Here is an 18,699-nt window from a genome sequence, read left to right on the forward strand (position 1 = left end):
TTTGACTTCAGCACTGCGCCTCCTCTGAGTCTCGGTATGCTATTCTCTTCCCTCCTAGTTGTAGAACTTCCACTCAGCCAGCCTTCCTGTGGTTCTGGATGATGTCCGTTCCGTCTTTTAGTTGTATTTTTGAAGTGGTTGTTCGAGGTAGCAAACTCCGGCGTTAACCTATGCCGCCATCTTGGTTTTTTTCAGTAGAATATTCTTGAGCTTTCATACTTTTCTTGGACTTTCATAAGTTGGGTAGCTCAGTATTAGATTTTACCGAGCATGAGAGTGGAGGGGATTTTAAATTACATGTCTTAGAATGGTTGTCTTTTTAAAGTTTGAAGGAACTCACCAAAAAGCAGTAATACTCCTTATCATTCTTAATGAGATGCTGATGTAAATTAACCCTTTGAGTGCCAACCAGTATCCTAGGAACTATGCTAAAATTGCCAAGGCATTTTTGCTGATTTTACAGCAGTTTAGGAAAAAAATTATGAATTGCAAGTAAATGAAGTTACATATTCAAAAACTTAAGGAAACCTTTACTACATTGACATATTTAGCAATATCATCATCGCTAATAAAGGCAGACTTAGAACTGGATGCCATTTCGAAGCTTTGATAGCGCTCCTGGCACTTTTGGCGAAAGACAGGAGGAGCGCCATCGCGCTCCCCGGCACTCTAGGAGTGCACACCTTTTCACCTAAGTGTCTGAGGGCTAGGGATGCACTTCCTCAGGAGTCTCTAGGAGACAATCTGTTCTTGCCTCTTCTAGTTTCTTGTGCTGCCGACATTCCTTGATTTATGGCCATATCACTCTAATCTCTCTCTCCATGGTCATACTGCCTTCTGTCTGTGTCAAATCTTTCCCGCCTCTCTCATACGGGTGCTTTTGATGGTGTGTGGGGCCCACCTGGATAATCTCCTCCTCTCGACTTCATCCTAATCACATCTGCAAAGTGGGATGTGACAGTGCAAACCTTTTCCCAGATACAGTAACATCTATAGGCTCCAGAGATTAGTATGTGGATTTTGGTGTGTATGTGTGTGTCTGAAAGTGTGTGTGTGTGAGAGAGAAAGAGGAGAGAGAGAGAGAGAGAGAGAGAGGAGAGAGAGAGAGAGGGAGGGAGGGAGGGAGATATTTTTCAATTTACACTCTTGTAAATTATTTGGGAGAGAATGATTTTCTTTTGAAATATTAACTTTCAGCTATAAGTATATTTTCAATTACGGTAAGACTCCATAATATATTTTGTAACTTTTCAGTGTTAGCTTTGATGATCCAAATTTGGGATCCAATATGAGAGGCATCTCCCCTAATTTTGCCACCTTACATGCCATTTATAATGATGGTTTGTGATCTACTTGTCTCTAAATAATGGAGGTTATTGTTCTTTTAGGGGTAGCTTAAGCTGACAGTGGAAATTTTTATCAAGCATTTATTAAAAGCTAGAGGCCTGGTCGGTGGGATCCCTTGGCCTGGCCTGCGGGGATCGGGACAAAACCAGCAGTCCGACATTCCCTGAGGGGTCCCAGAGTGTGAGAGGGCACTCTGCAAAGTTGCTGTCACTTGGCAGTTCCTACGTTGAGCGTTTCCCCCCTGGTGGTCAGTGCACATTATAGCCACCGGCCGGTTGGCCGGTTGGCCAGTTAGCAGGGTTGGCCAATCAGCGGTCGTTTAGGCTTTTATAAATATAGATGAGTAAATTTAGGAAAACAATACAAACTATGGAAACTTATTTTTGCAATCTAGGAATTTTTTATGTTTTTATTGACTTCAGAGAGAGGAAGGGAGTGGAAGAGAGATAGAAACATACATGAGAAAGAAAAACATCAATCAGCTGCCTCCTGCACACCCCCTACCAGGGATCAAGCCCACAACCGGAATTGAACCCGGGACCCTTCAGTCCGCAGGCTGACGCTCTACTGAGCCAAACTAGCTAGGGCCCAATGGAGAGTTTTTGAAGTCATGAGCCAGTCATTAACAGAAATGTATGTGTGTGTATTAATTTTAATACCTGCTTCTTTCTTGAACCTGTTTTTGGTCACCTTTTAAAAAACAGACTCTTCATTTATTTTTCTAAACATCATAAAATAATTTTTAAATTCTTTTCAAATTATTTTAAGTTCCTGGATATGAAATTTGTTGTTTTTCTGCTAAATTTCTCTTGTGATGGGGGGTTTCTTTGTGTGTTTGTAATTACTGTGTATGAGCGCTTAACAGGAATTTCTGAAGGTATTCTATATATTTTAAAATTTAATTTTTAAAGAATACAAGCTAAAGTTTATTTAGAAAGTCACAGAGGTAGAAAAATGAGCCAGCTGGACTGCAAGGGCTCAGAAAACAAGTTACAGAGGCAAAAGAAGGGCCTTTGGATCTTGTGGGGGCGGTGGAGAGGGGGGAGAGGAGGGGTGGGGAGAGAGAGAAATAGAGATAAGGCACCACTATTCTATATTTTGAAGGAAGTACATACCAGTTTTCAAATAGTGACACTTTCCACTTTCTGTTCCCCATTTTCCAAATGTAAGAACCATAAACACAACAGGCATATCTGCCTCTCACTTTGTGCAATTGTTTCCATGGTTTTTACTCCTACATATTACACATTATAAACTATAGCTTACAATTTTATTATTTTTGCTTTAAGCACATTTTAAACTCCAGCTTCCAATTAATTTTTGTTTTAAACACTCAAACTTTAACTTATGAGAAAAATACTCATTTGTGAGAATTTACCTACTTATTTACCATTTCTGTCACTCTTCATTCCTTTGTATAGATATGTGTTTCCATCAGTATTATTTCCTCTCAGTCTGAAGAACATTCTTTAGCATTTTTTGTAGTGCAGGTTTGCTGGCAAAGAATTATCTTAGATTAAAAAAAAATCTTGCAAATGCCTTCATTTTACCTTTATTTCACTGGATATGGATTCCAGATTGATTGTTTTCTGGCTTTTATTGTTTCTGATGAGATGTCAGTGATATTACTGTTTTGTTTTCTATATATACAGTCAACTTTCTATATCTGTGGGATTCACATTTTTTGATTCAACCAACGTGGATTGAAAACAGTATTTTTGGTCTGAGTTTGGGAATTTATGATAATGGAGAGGGCTGACTGCACGTATTGTTCTATGCAATTTTATATAATGGAAGTGAGCATCTGAATTTTGGTATCTACAGGATCCTTGAAGCAATCCCCTGTTGATACTGAGGGAAAATTATAGTATTTTTTCTCTCTCTAGTTACTTTCAAGATTTTCTTTTCCTCTTTGGTTTTTAGGCTTTTCCCCTATACTATGCCTGGGTGTGGTTATCATTTGAGAGGTTTTTAGCCATGATTTCTTTAAATATTTATTTTCCTCTTTCTCAGTGTCTTCTGATTTCTTTTACATGTGTTAGAACATTTGATATTCTGCTGTTCTTTAAGAGTCTCTTCATTTTCCTTCAGTTCTTATTTCTCTCCTTTACACTGGATAATTTCTATTGATCTGTCTTTAAGTTTTCTTATTTTTTCTACCATCTTTAATATATGCTCCTAAAAACATCCTGTAAATTTTCATTTAGATATTATGTTTACTTTCAGAATTTCCTTTGTGTTCTTTTTTTTTTGATAATTTGTTTTTCTGCTGAGACACTTAGCTCATACATTAAAGAGCATATATTCCTTAAAGATTTTGAACATATTTTCTTCTGATTCTTTGTATAAAATAGCTGCTTTAAAGTCTTTGTGCAATCAAACATCTGATCTGTCCTGGTGTTGGTGTTCTGTTGACTCATTGACTGTGGATCACATTTTTCTGTTTCTTTTGCTTGGTTATAGTTTTAGGATTTGAATATCATGTTTTCTTCTTTTTGAGAGTGTTAATGTTTGTTCTAGAAGGCTGACTGATTATCTTGAATTTATATAGGTTTGGCTTTTTTTGCTTTATTTTGCAAGATTTATGGAAAAATCAAAGTGACTCCTATCCACTTTAATCTGGTGGGACATGGCTTCCACACTGGGTCTCTTTCTGGATTTTGTCAGGTTTGGCTTTAAACATTATTCGTATTGGTCTGGAGTAGGCTGTACACCAGGGTGTGGCCTTAGTCTTGAAGGAGGGAAAGGAATGTGAAGGTATGTATTTGTCAGGATTCTCCAGAGAAACATACAATAGGAGTTGGCTCACATGATTATGGAGGCTGAGAAGTCCCAAGATCTTCACTTGGCAAGTTGAAAACCCAGGAAAGCCGGTGGTGTAAATTCTAGTCTGAAAACTGTCAGACTTAAGATTCAAGAAGAGCTGATGTTTTGGTTTGAGTTCAAAGGTGGGGAAAAAGATCTATGTCCCAACTTAACACAGTTAGAGTGGAGAAGTTGTGGAAGTGATAAAAAGTCCCAGCCATTTTGTTCTATTTAGAATTCAGGGGCCCTCAAACTTTTTAAACAGGGGGCCAGTTCACTGTTTCTCAGACTGTTGGAGGGCCGGATTATAGTTTAAAAAAAACTATAAACAAATTCCTATGCACACTGCACATAAGTTTTGAAGTAAAAAAACAAAACGGGAACAAATACAATATTTGTATTTGCATGTGGCCCGCGGGCCCGTAGTTTGAGGACCCCTGATTCAGATCCTCAGCTGACTGGGTGAGGCCCACCCACATTGGGGAGGGCAGTCAGTCTACCATTCAAATGTTAATCTCATTCAGAAACACCTTCACCGACAACCCAGAATAACACTTGTTGGCCAAGTGCCTGGGCACTCAAGGCACAGTCAAGTTGACACATTAAATTAACCTTTAGCCCTAGCTGTTTTGGCTCAGTGGATAGAATGTCAGCCTGTGGACTGAAGGGTCCTGGGTTTGATTCTGGTCAAGGGCACTTGCCCTGGTTGGGGGCTCAGTCCCCAACAGAAACATCTCATCGTTGATGTTTCTATCTCTCTCCCTCTCGCTTCCTCTTTGAAATCAATAAACTACTTTAAAAAATAAATTAACCTTCATATTCTGTTAATGCGATTTTTCTGCTGTAGCTGGGCAGGAACACTAAATTCCCCCAGGCCTGCTCATTCTCTGTCACTTCTGTTCTGACCTCATAGAACTCACTTTGCTAAGCTTTGGGTAGTCTCACCCTGTCCATGTGCATTTTGGTCTTCTTGGATCCCCTACACAGAGTTCTGGTGACCCCCTTCTGCACAGCTCCTATCTCTCTGTTGCCCCATTTCCCAAAGATTCCAGCTCTTCGGAACTCTAGTCTTTACCTTCACATCTTAGCAGGATTGCCATGCTTTGCTTGGACTTCAGCTCCCTCCACCATGTTGGGGAATTATCCCCAGGACAAAAATATAGTTTCAGTGGAGGAGACGATTTTCTTCTAAAATTCTAGCTATCTCCCTGATTATATTGAATGGAGCGGACAGATGTTAAAATAGTATTGTAGTGATGTAATCCTTTGGGCGAAGGTCAGGACAGAGGGGTGGTGGGCTGGGAGTAAAAAGTAATTGAACCCCACTTCCCGCTTAGTGTTGGAGTCATGGCCAGGCAGATGCTATGAGTCCCTGGCTTTGCAGGAACATACAATGATGGGATGGGGTGGGGGAAAGAGAGGGAGGGCGGGTTTGCCTGCCTGCCATACATGAAACAACTCCATTGGATGCCTTCTTCTTTTATTCATTCTCTACCTGTTCTCCTGTAATATTGTACTTAAACTTGGTTTTAGTCGGTCTTTTTGAAGTACAGGGAGCAAGTCAATTCATTTTATTTTTGTGAGATTTGTCTTCATTATTTGGAGACATTTATTCATTGTTCCTTTAGTCTTCCATTGTCTTGGTACTTCCAGATCCTCACCCATCTATTACTTTCTCAGAAGTTTGAATTCTCTCACCTCCTCTCTTTATGTAGATCTAGAAATTAAAAGAATTGGAAACTTAAGAAACCTTACAGATATAACTGCAGGCCTCACTTGTCAGGTTGTTGGAAAGATCATTTCTGATATTTCCCCTTCCTCAAATCTAATTTTGTTCCCCTTGCTATATTCTCTTTTAGCAGTCTTTTTCTCATAATCATTAGCAAAGTTTGCAGTCATAATATTGGGATTTTTGTCTGTTTCTTAAGTTGGACTATGAGATCCCTGGTGGCAGGCACAGTGACAGTAAATCTTACTCTTATGACTTTAGTACTTAGCACATATTTGTTGAAATGAATGATGAATTCAAAACTCTACATCATGTCATGACATCTGATTTTTAGGATATTGTGTATGTGCAGTTACTTGATACCATTTTCAGTAGACGTAAATGATGGCACTTCTTGAAGTATATACAGAAGTATGTGTGGTTGTTTCTCAACTGTGTCCTCACTTCTATACCACCACCTTCTTAGCTCATTGCCTTAAATAGAGACACTGCTACTAAAGGTTTGCAGTTACCTTTCTGGACATTTTTCTCATTTATAAGTAAGTATATGTATGTTCTTGTTATATATATATCTTTGCAGATATTTCTGTGTAGCAATGGAGTTTGAGTGCTCAATTACAACAGCAATTGGTTTGATAATCAGATTTTTTCAGTGCTTACTTTATTTCAGATTCGTCATAAGTAAGGCACATACATGATTTCTTGGTTTCCACTTCTGCTAAAGGATTGATTTGAATGAAATGAAATTGAATATTTCTTAGCTGTAAATTCAATGTTATATAATTCATCTCTAGTAGACATGAACAGTGTGGTGTTCGCTTAGTATGAAAAAGTAGGAAGATTAAAATCAAAATTGACTTTGGATAGCTAAAGGAAATTTTGGGGTAAGTTGTTAAAATGCTCAATTTTTCCCTCTCCAAAAGTGACTAGAGAATATAAGCTTTTGAAATTAGCAGTGATACCTGTCTTTTGTGGACTTTGGCACTAGGAAATTTGCTCTTGATTGATTCATCAGCTAGCTGATGACATCCTAAAGTGAATTTCAACCCAACTCCCTGAATTTTCTTATCACAGTATTTGTCTATTTATCTTTATTTTTAAAAAGTATACAAAGTGGCCCTGGCTGGTTTGGCTCAGTGGATAGAGTGTCGGCCTGCGGACTGAAGGACCCCAGGTTCGATTCTGGTCAAGGGCACATGCCTGGATTGCAGGTTCACTCCCCAATAGGGGGCGTGCAGGAGACAGCCGATCAATCTCTCATACTTGATGTTTCTGTCTCTCTCCCCTTCTCCCTTCCTCTCTGAAATCAATAAAAATATATAAAAATAAAATAAGTGTTTTTAAAAAAGTATACAAAGTGGATTTGGAAACACGGCTCTATCTATCTATCTAATTTAATCTATCTATCTTGTTGTTAATCCTCACCTGTGGATATTTTCCCATTGATTTTTAGAAAGAGTGGAAGGTTGGGGGAGATATAGAGAGACACATTGTTTGGTTGCCTCCTAAATGGCCTGACCAGGGCCAGGAATCGAGCCTACAACTGAGTTTTGTGCCCTTGATGTAAATCGAACCCGGGCCCTTCAGGCTGCTTTCTGACACTGTATCCACTGAGCAAAACTGGCTAATGCCACAGGGTACATTTATTAACACAGTGAATGCCCTAGAAATTTTTTTTATGGAAACCAAAACTTATATAGTAAATCTTTGTTAGTGATTTATTTAAAAACAACCTTTTGTGGAAAATAGTTTCCCAAACAATTTTAACCCCTCTTCTCCTTTTCCCAAAGAGGAACAAACAAAAGAATAAAAATGCAACTTTTACTCAGTCATGGTATGTTTGTAAGCTCTGTTGTCATAAAAGGTTATTGAATCCTTAGGTTTCTTGTAAATTAGCTTCTTTTGTCTAGTGACTCACTTATTTTAACATTTCAACTGGTATGCCACAGAAATTTTTCAAACATGCAATATTTAATCAGGGGCATACTGACCACTTTTTTGTTAGATTGTCAAATAAAAAAATGACAACAGCCAACACAACAAGAGCCATTCAGTATAAATGAATCAAAATTATACCAATTTTTTTGCCCTGGCCGGTGTGGTTCAGTGTTTAGACTGTTAGCCTGAACACCAAAGGGTCTCAGGTTTGATTCCTGGTTGAGGGCCGGTACCTGGCTTGTGGGTTCGCTCCCTGCCACTGGTCAGGTTGAGTAGGGGAGGCAACCAGTTGATGTGTCTCTCTCACATTGATGTTTCTCTCTCTTTTCCCCTTCCTTCCACTCTTTGAAAAAAGCAATTGAAAATATATCCTCAGGTGAGGATTAACCAAAAATAATTTTTCATACCAATATTTGTCAGACTGGCAAAAATTTATTTTCCAGTGTACTGCAGAATTTTAGTAATTTATGTGTGCCCTGAGATGAAAAAGGTTGAAAATCGCTGATTTTAATCATTGTGTAGTTTAAATAATCATATTTCTAATCCTTTAAAAAATACCACTATTTAGTTATTTTGTTCTTTTGTTTTCCTCTTCTTCAGCTAAGACAGAAGAGATGATTTATTGTACATGTTACACTGTTACAACTGAGAACAGACCAATCCAGAATGTCACAGGTCCAGGGCAGAGATCCACAAGGGAATGTGTTTGTAAGAGCAGGGTAGTCTCCCCGAAGGCGGTGGCGTGTCTGTGTTCTAGGTCCCATGGAGAAGTTCTCATCAGCGGACATGCAGGCTGACAATTTGTACCAGTGTCCCTGTCCTCTGGCTTCCCTTTTTTTTCTGCTCTTGTGGCTTCATGGGGACACAAACTTGAGTGTACTTGGACCCCTGCCTCATCTTCCTTCTTTTCTTCAGCCTGCACATTCGCTTCTTCCTCCACTTGGTGCTCATGGCGCAGAGTTTTCTAAGAAGATGGCGCTAAGTACGAGAACTGACTCTTAGTGTTTTAAAAAGTTTTTATTATGGAGAGCTTCAAACATACACAGAAGTGGACAGAATAATAAAATGAGCCTCCATGTCCTTATCCTGCTTTGGCAGTCATCAATATTTTGCCCACTTGGTTTTCTATTATCCTATCTAATAATAGACAAACACGGTAATTGACCGTACCTCCGCTACGACTCCCATGGGCTAATCAGCAAGATATGCAAATTAACCGCCAACAAAGATGGTTAATTTGCATACGTAGGCACGAAAGTGGCGGAGCAAAGACTGAAGGTGGTTCCGGCCAGAGCAGCGAAGGCTTTGAAGGCGGCTCCGACCTGAGCGAAGGCCTGGGTCCCGGGTGCCGGAGGAAAACCGGTGCTGGCAGCCAGGGGAAGGGAAAGCCTATTGCACGAATCTTTTCATGCAACAGGCCTCTAGTTTTTAATATAAGTAATACCAAATGTAAAAGTACTCTTTAGAAAGTGGGTTGGTATTTAACAAAAGAAAATCTCAGCTCAATCTATGCTCAAGTTTTATTATGGCTATTTGTATAGTTGATGATTATTTATAATATTTTTAATTCATATAATTATTATTCTCTACAGCAAATGTACTGGATTTTGTGCTTTTTGCGTTGAAATGAGTTATACTAGTAGAGCTAAACCATGGCAAATTCATATTTTCCCACCATTAGATTGCAGGTGTGACTTAACTGTGCTTAATATTAATATCTCATCTTAAGTATTTAAAATTTTTAATCAATTTGTTTCAATAAAGCAACCAAAAGCCAAGTTTTAGGAGATGAGTTGGTTTGATGATGATTTTCTCTCTCTGTTGAGAATTGGCTATAGTTGAGGAAGCTGGCTGTCCTGTAGGGTGAGATGAACAAGGCTTTTCCTACTTTCTGGGACTACATGCTGACGTGCATATAATCAGTTACCTATAGTTCAAGGCAGAGTGGGGTTAGGGTCACAATAAAGGCATATAAATACTGCTGTGGCAGGGCTGAGGAGGGAATGTTTTTTGTAAGAGCAGGGTAGTCTCCCAAAAGGCAGATGCTGGTCTCCCAGTGTCTGTAGTGGATGCTGGTGGGAAAACTTTTGGGGGAGAAAGCGTTGGTGTTGGGCTTCCAGAATGGTGTTGACAGGCAGAGATGGGTAAGGAAGGAGTAATAACCTGAGCAGAAAGTGGTATTTGGGGAACGGGCTTTGTCTTTTGGGGTTGTAGTGTAGATTGGGGAAAATGTGTAGCAGTAGGTAAGACTGGAAAGGTGGTGGTAATGACTATGTAATATTACAGTATACAGAAGTGAATGTGCATGGAGCACTTACTGTGCAGTGATTTAAATGCTGTATGAGTGCTAAGCCATTGATAATACAAAGTTTTACGGGATTATCCTCTCTGTGTCGATGAAACACTCAGTCACTTAGGAGTTTTAGAACTTTGCTTGAAGCTACCCAATGAGTTGTGGAGCCAGGAGTTTAAACGAGGGCAGGCTGAAGAGTCTGATGGTTTAGGGCAGGGGTGGGCAAACTTTTTGACTCGAGGGCCACAATGGGTTCTTAAACTGGACCAGAGGGCCGGAACAAAAGCATGGATGAAGTGTTTGTGTGAACTAATATAAATTCAAAGTAAACATCATTACATAAAAGGGTACGGTCTTTTTTTTTTTTTTTAGTTTTATTCATTTCAAATGGGCTGGATCCGGCCCGCGGGCCATAGTTTGCCCATGGCTGGTTTAGGGCCTTGAATAGCGACTGGGTTAAGCAACATTAAATGCTTTTTTGGGGGTAGTCACCTAGCAATATAGTAAGTGATTTTTAAACACAAAGATCTTTAGTAGTTTATTATCATGAGATTTACCCTATAATGGAGTTTTAAAATTGGCTGTACTTACAGGTTGTCCTCATAGTTGTGGCATTTAGCTAGATTCCGTGATGGCTTTTATGTTAACATAGAAGCCCGATGCACGAAATTTGTGCAAGGGGCTTAGCCCTCGCAGCCTTGGCTTCGTCTGGAAGGTTGTCCGGAAGGTCGTTTTGCTATTCGGTGTAATTAGCATATTAGCTCTTTATTATATAGAATGGAGGCTGAATTTCTTGGACCATTTTCTCCTGCTTAACAAAAGTTGTGATGCACTGAAGAGTAAAAAGAAGAAAATTAAAAATCACTCAGACTTTTATTAGCCTAAGACAGTGGTCAGCAAACTCATTACTCAACAGAGTCAAGTATCAACAGTACAATTGAAATTTCTTTTGAGAGACAAATTTTTTAAACTTAAACTATATAGGGAGGTACATTGTTATTAACTTAATTAGGGTACTCCTAAGGCTTAGGAAGAGCCACACTCAAGGGGCCAAAGAGCCGCATGTGGCTTGCGAGCCGCAGTTTGCTGACCACAGGCCTAAGACATTCATCATTAATAAATATGTATTTTCTTCCAGGGTTTTTCTGTGCTATTATTTTAATTTCCTGGAACTGTGCTTTGGGGACGATTTTGAGCTCTTTCTGGTACAATGGGGCCTTGACTTACGAGTGTCCCGACTAATGAGTTTTTTGAGATACCAGCTGTCTCTTGGCCGATTTTTTGCATTGAGTTGACAGAGTAATTTGAGTTAACGAGCTCCTTAACGAGTTCGGTCTTGGAACGAATTAAACTCGTAAGTCAAGGCCCCACTGTATATGACTTTTTCCCTCATGTAATACATTATCATAAGAAGAAGTAAATGATTACATAATATTTTATATGAATGTACCATAAACTATGCCACCTTTTTTGTCTTGAACATATTTATTTTTTCTAATTTTGAAATCATTTTAATGATACACTTTTGTATGTGAATTGTGTATTTTCTATCATGAAATGGATTTTTAATTTTTAAAATGCTTTTAATGACTTGAGAGAGAGAGAGAGAGAGAGGAAGGGGGAGGGGAGAAACATTAATCGGCTGCCTCCTGTACACCTGCTACTGGGAATTGAGTCTGAAACCCTAGACATGTACCCTGATCAGGTGATTGCACTGGGCATGGAGAAGAGTGGAAAGGCCTGAGGCGTTTCAAAATTGATAGGATTTAGTGAGACCACTTAGAATAGATGAAGTCAGTTTTTAAGAAGTCTCTACAACAGCGGTTCTCAACCTGTGGGTCGCGACCCTTTTGGCGGTCGAATGACCCTTTCACAGGGGTCACCTAAGACCATCCTGCATATCAGATATTTACATTTCGATCATAACAGTAGCAACATTACAGTTAAGAAGTAGCAACGAAAATAATTTTATGGTTGGGTCACAGCATGAGGAAGTGTATTTAAAGGGCCAGAAGGTTGAGAACCACTGCTCTAGAAGCATGGCAGTACTTGGATAGAACTGGGAAGATGAACTGTGTGAGGAAGGGGTGAGGATGTTTTAGGGATAGTGAATTGTGGTAGTAATGTGACAATGGAAGTGACCCAAGCAGCTTATTGTTGGTCTAGATCAGTGGTTCTCAACCTTGACTGCACATTAGAATCACCTGGGAATCTTTTTAAAATCCTAATTTCTGGGCTTCATCTCGGAGTATGAGGTCAGAGGATGAGGCCCAGAAATCAGGATTTAAAAAAATTCCCAGGTGATTCTAATGTTGAGAACCACTGGTCTAGATACTGAGTGAGAAGTTAGGGTGGAGAAAAAGAGACCAGAATAATTAGTTTCAAGTAAACGTTTGAAGTACTTCCTTTGGAGAGAAAGATTATAGAGGAATGAGTGGAGGAGCCAGGAATTGGAGGTAACCTGAGGTTGGGGCGAAAAGTAAAAAGAGAGATGGAGAATTTGGAGGATAACTGGTAGTCTGAAATATAAGAGCACACATGTTAAGGATTTTTTGAGGAGGTAACCTTTTTGTAAGTTCCACAAAATTGTAGCAGTGAAAACAAGTAAAACTAAACTCATTTTATTACTCTTAGTAATAGGCTTATTGGAAGAAAATGTAAGCTGTTAATAATAGTGTGTGTTTTTTAATTAATTCTGGGCCTTGTTATTTTTATGTATTTTTGAAAATGCAAGGATAATTAAAAGCAGTGGTTTATAAAATTACATATAATTATGTATGTCTAAAAGTACATATTACCAACTAAGTATATGTGTGCATGCATTTATGTAAATAAATTATATATAACGTATATTTTATAAATAAAATTATATGTGTGTATATGTATTATTATACTTTAGACCATCCTATTAAGAAAAGTCAGTGTTACCAGACAGGAGAGAACAGAGTGGTTTTCCAGGGCATCTCTTAGACACAATGAGAAGGGTAAATTGATTGAACATATTTTTCCTGTGTCTTCTGACAGACACTTTAAAAAATATTTTTATTAATTGCAGAGAGGAAGAGAGAGATAGAAACATTAATGATGAGAGAGAATCATTGATTGGCTGCCTCCTGAATGACCCTGACTGGGGTTGAGCCTGCAACCCGGGCATGTGCCCTTGACTGGAAAGGAACCAGGGACCCTTCAGTCCACAGGCCAATGCTCTATCTACTGAGCCAAACCCGCTAGGGCAACAGGCACTTTTTTGTTTACGAAATACATACACAAGTGAGAACACCCCAGATGTTTAGGTTAAGGAGGGAAGTTAACCAGGGAGAACATGAAATACTGGATCTGATCCTTGTGTAATTCTCTGAGCACCTAAAAGTAATGTAAAAAATGGGCCATTGGACCATTCCTTTTTTTTTAAAATAGGTTTTTATTGAGTTTTTAGAGAGAGAGGAAGGGAGAGAGAGAAAATAGAAACATCAATGATAGAGAAACATCTATCGGCTGCCTTGCATATCCCCTACTGGGGATCCATCCTGCAACCTGGGCATATGGTCTGACTGGGAATCGAGCCAGCAACCTCTTGGTACATGGGATAGTGCTCGACCACCTGAGCCATCCCGGCAGGGCTTGGCCATTCCTTTTTATTTTTTATGTTATTTTTTTATTTTTTAAAATATATTTTTATTGACTTCAGAGAGGAAGGGAGAGGGAGAGAGAGAGATAGAAACATCAGTGATGGGAGAGAATCATGGATTGGCTGCATCCAGCATGCCCCCCACTGGGGATCCAGCCTGCAACCCTGCCATGTGCCCTGAAGGGAATGGAACCATGACCTCCTGGTTCGTAGGTCTACACTCAACCACTGAGCTATGCCAACTGGGCCAGTGGGGATCGAGCCCGCAACTGGTCATGTGCCTTGACTGGAATCGAACCTGGGACCCTTTAGTCTGCAAGCCGACGCTCTATCCACTGAGCCAAACCATGGTCATTCCTTTTTAATTCCTCTTATGAACTAGGATTGATTTGAATTGAGGACATTAGGTATAGGCGATCCTCTATAATAAAAGCGAAATATGCTAAGTGTCTGATTGGTTGACCGTTTGGTCAACTGCTTGACCAGTCACTATGACGCACACTGACCACCCGGGGCAGACGCTCTGGTTGAGATTAGATTGCTGCTGGAGTCCAGCCAATCGGGACTGGGCGAGAGGGCCAGACACACTCTGGAGCCCTCCGGCGGTCCCTCTCTGGTTGGCTGGCCCCCACTGGCCCCGATTGGGACTGGGCACGATGGCCCCGATCGCTCCAATCGCTGGCCAGGCTGAGGGACCCCGCCTGTGCATGAATTGGTGCACCTGGCCTCTAGTATAAAATAATACCTTCAAGAAGCACATCAACAGAAGAGACTGAAAAAAATCTTGGTGGTTTTATTTACATCACTTTGCTCTTGGTTCCATTAGCAAGTGGTTAAAAGCAGGTTTCAAGTTTCAAAATATATGGTAGTGAAAAATTGGAAACAACCCAAGTATTCCCCAATAGGTGTTTGCTTAAAGTAAACCTCCTTCTGTACATAGTACTATACAACTATTTAAAATCATACAAGTGTAAATTGTTGATGTAAAGATATAAAATTATAAAAACAAGAGCAAAGATTTATTATTTTAGGGTGGTGAAATTTTATATGACTTTTAGTTCTTTATTCCTTTTTAAAGCAATGAGCATATAATATTTTATCATCAGAAAAACCTTATTTCAGATAAATGATGGGAGAAAAACTTGAGGTTTTTAATTTTAAATGGAGAGAAGACTATTGTTCAGTTCCAGCTTCTGAACAACAAAATTGCACACAATTGCGTTGGAATGGTGACAGGATTTGTTTCGAAGGCATATACTTCTGATGAGAATGAGCTATAGTGGGTAGACTTGAGCAGGGAGTGCAAACAGACAAGAAGGGCCCTTTGATAGGAACTGTAGAAATGGAGTAATGAGGTCAGTTAGAAAAACTTGTGAGGTGAAATCCAACACAAGAATTTGTGGATTGCATGTGGGGTAAGCAACAGGAAAGGTCCTAGATGATTAGGGTTTTAGTTTGGGAGATTGGGTGATGGTGACACCCATCAACCAAGACTGAGAATACAAGAATAAGTGGATTATTTTCTGTCCTCCCTGGTCTTTTGCCTTTTCCCCCCCAGCAGATTAGAAGGATGGGGAGATGGATGGTAAATTCAGTTTAACATGGAGCCTGGCAGCAGCAGTTTTGAAGTCAGTTTGGTTGGCTTTGAATCTTATCTCTCTACCATTAGTCATGTGTGACTTGGAGCGACTTCACTTTACTTCTCTGAGCCTTGGTTTCCTCAACTGTAAAATGGGGATAATATTGCTATCTACCTTCTACAACTGTTTATGGGATTAAGGAAATAGGTGTCCATTAAAGATAAGATCATATGCAGTAATAACTGGGAAACAGTAATAACTGAGACATCCAAGCTCAGTTCACTAGGCTTTCAAAATGTGGACCTGAATTCTATGGAGAGAGGTGGGCTAGAGGCAAGCCAGCTTATAAAAGTCTGCTTAATTCCATATATAACTTAAAAAGTATTTAATGTTGACTTTCAACCAACTGTCTTAGAAATGAGCCTCTGGAACTTAGGTCTGCTTATAGTAGAGGTTTTTCCTGGTATCTATGTAGCAACCACTCTCCAGTAGTGGGAGTTGGGATGTTCAAAAGTTCTGTGGTCTAAGAATTCATATTTGAGGAACTCAATTCAAGAGAATACATGTAAATATGTTGACAGATTTGACGCTTGATATAAACTTGTGCAAATCTTTTATGTTTTCACACTCAACTAATGGAAGATAAAGGATGGCAAGCAAAATAGAATATCAGTGGTAGTTTATTATTTTGAATTAGTGACAGGGCACTGTACTTTATTCCAACTGATGATAACTTACGCTGAGAGTTTCAGTCTCTCATCCAGTAAAAAAAGAAATATTTGTCAGTGCATTATGTATTATGGAAAACATGCATATGAGGATGAATTACCCTCCTGTTTTCCTGTAATTAATGCTGTACCCAAATATTCATTGTCTAATTTGGTCTCATTTGAGTCTAGATACAGTCCTAGAGAGGCCAAGTAACTTGATGCTTGAGGTAGCAAACATTTGGGGCAATATTTATTTATTCCTCTCGGCTCTTAGTTCTTGAAACTTCTCTCAACTGTTTACTCATGGTTTTGTTAGTTCTTTTCATATAATTTCATGAGAAATCATATCCTTCTATCCCCTTTATTACATATCTCAGCTACTCCCATTTCCAACGTGCCTTTGGAGTTGTAAATATAATTCAAGATCCAGGTTTCTAACTCTTCGTGCTATTATAGCTTGCTCAGCGTTTCAGTGCAAAAATGACTTAACTACTATTGGTCTTACCCTCTTTGCAGTTTATCTTCTTAAAAAAAATTTTTAAGGGAATATATAACAGTCTGTGATATGCTGTAATCAAAATTTCTCTGCTTCCATTCTCCTAAATGAAATGCCTTTTACAAGGTAATTTACTACTTAGAAGCTTTATTTCATGTTTGGGATGCTTGAGGCAGACGAGTGGGTTCTTGTTGTTTGGGGTTCTCTACGCCTCCTGAACTTGTGTGACTTTTTCTTTTCCAGGTCAGGGAAGTTTTCTACCATTATTTCTTCAAACACTTTTTCTATTCCTTTCTCCCTTTCTGCCTCTTCTGGCACACCTACTATTTTAATATTGTTATGTTTCACATTGTTCCACAGCTCCCTTAAGCTGTCCTCCTATTTTTTTAATTGTTTTTGGTTCTCTAATTGAGTGATATTTTCAACTCTGTCTTCTAATTGACTGATTCGATCCTCAGCTTCCCCTAATCTGCTGTGTATTCCTTCCAATGTGTTCTTTATTTGTGTTAGGTAATTCTTTATCGCAGACTGTTCTTTTTTCATAGTTACTATATCTTCTTTCATACTGTTGAGCATTTTTAACATCATTACTCTGAACTCTGTTTCAGATAAATTTCTTACCTCTGCCTCATTTGTCTCTTTTTCTGGAGAATTAGCTAGTTCTTTTATTTGGGGGTTGTTTCTTTGTTTCCTCATTTTGGTTGTCTGGATTTGTGACTATGTTTTAGATGGACCCTCTATACCTTTCAAACTTTAGTGCACGACATTGTTAAAGGCTGTTTCTGACTAATTGGATCAGGCAAAGACTTAAAGCCTCTAGAGACCACCTCCAACTTGAATTGCCCCCAGGCAATCATCCTCAGGGCAAGGTGTTTTCCAATAGGGTGTGTCGACTGTCTCCCCCCCACTCCGCAAGGCAGATGTCTATGTGGGAAAGTTGTCCTCACTGCATGAGGGAATGGCTCAGCCCAGGAAACTGGGGGTGTCTGCCTTCTGTGCTCTATCCCCCAAGTCCCCAGTCCTGGGTTCTGCTTTCACAGCTCCAGCCCACTTCACCCTCCCTCTGCTAGAGCACAAGGTGGGTGACTTCACAGGGAGTTTTTGTGTATTGGCCCTTTAAGAGGATGCCCAAACTTTCAGTTGCCACTCCCTGGCAGACAGCTCCCCACTGCTTTTCACAGCTAGATGTTCTGTGGGTATCCTCCTCAGTTTGGTGCTCTCTGCTGGGGAGCCCAGCTTGGGATTAGATCCCAGAGTTCTCAGTGGCACCCCCACAGCTGAGATATCTCTCCAGGACTTCAGTTGCTGTCTGTGGGTGACAGGCCAGCCCTTACGTGCCTCTGCCCCTCCTACCAGTCTCTATGTGGTCTCCACCTTCAGTCCTTGGGTATCAGGGTTCTCTCCTGTGAGTTTTCCATTGATTATTCAGGAAGCCTTTCCGTATTTCAGTTTAATTCCAGCTTGTTCCTGAGAGCATGTCGGTGCAGCATCCTCCTCCTCTGCTGCCATTTTTAATGGGGGAAGCTTATTCTTAATTGGCAGCTTTATTTTCTTTTAAATAGCTGCTGCATGTGGGCCCCCCCCCCCCTTTCCGCTCATGCCCTTATCCCCCTAGTGTTTGTGTTCATTGGTTTGGTTATGTGCATGTATACAAGTCCCATTGTGCATTATATTTTATTTTTCCTGTGGGATCAAAATTATACAAGAATATATATATGTGTGTGTATATATATATAGAGGAATACACACACACACACACACATATATACACACACACACAGTATATATACAATGTAAAATTAATGATAGTAAAAAAAACTGTCTGTGTAACAGTACCTACCAGAACTTTTTAAACTTGTATCATACTAATTATTTTCACCTGCTGCTTGTAATGTTTCTCTATTTATTTTGAAACTAGATAGGATTTTTAGTTTTGTGTCATTACAAAACATTGTGACATTGGAGAAAACATCATACCTGCCACTTAATTCATCAACTCCTCAGTTAATCTGGATTTGCCATATCCTGCCAATTTGTTCATTTCAATCACAGTTTTGCCACTCTTGGTCTTGGTGGATTAGTATTAATTTTTAAAAAATACATTATTATTGATTTCAGAGAGGAAGGGAGAGTGAGAGAGAGACGAAACATCAATGATGAGCGAATCATTAAT

General features: G+C 39.5%; 1 protein-coding gene across 3 annotated transcripts in view; it reads left to right on the plus strand.

Moving 5' to 3' along the window:
• DYRK1A (dual specificity tyrosine-(Y)-phosphorylation regulated kinase 1A) overlaps positions 1-18,699 on the plus strand; it is a 132,562-nt gene that overhangs the window by 33,698 nt on the left and 80,165 nt on the right. For 2 of the 3 annotated variants that reach the window (XM_015570718.1, XM_015570719.1), the window contains exon 1: positions 6,679-6,765. The exons of the other annotated variant lie outside the window; for it this stretch is intronic. The gene's annotated coding sequence lies outside the window, so the exon portion shown is untranslated. Of the gene's footprint in view, positions 1-6,678; positions 6,766-18,699 lie in introns of those variants that run through there. 3 annotated transcript variants of the gene reach the window in all.

Source organism: Myotis davidii, unplaced genomic scaffold (genome assembly GCF_000327345.1).
Source record: "Myotis davidii unplaced genomic scaffold, ASM32734v1 scaffold227, whole genome shotgun sequence".
Lineage (NCBI taxonomy): Eukaryota > Metazoa > Chordata > Mammalia > Chiroptera > Vespertilionidae > Myotis > Myotis davidii.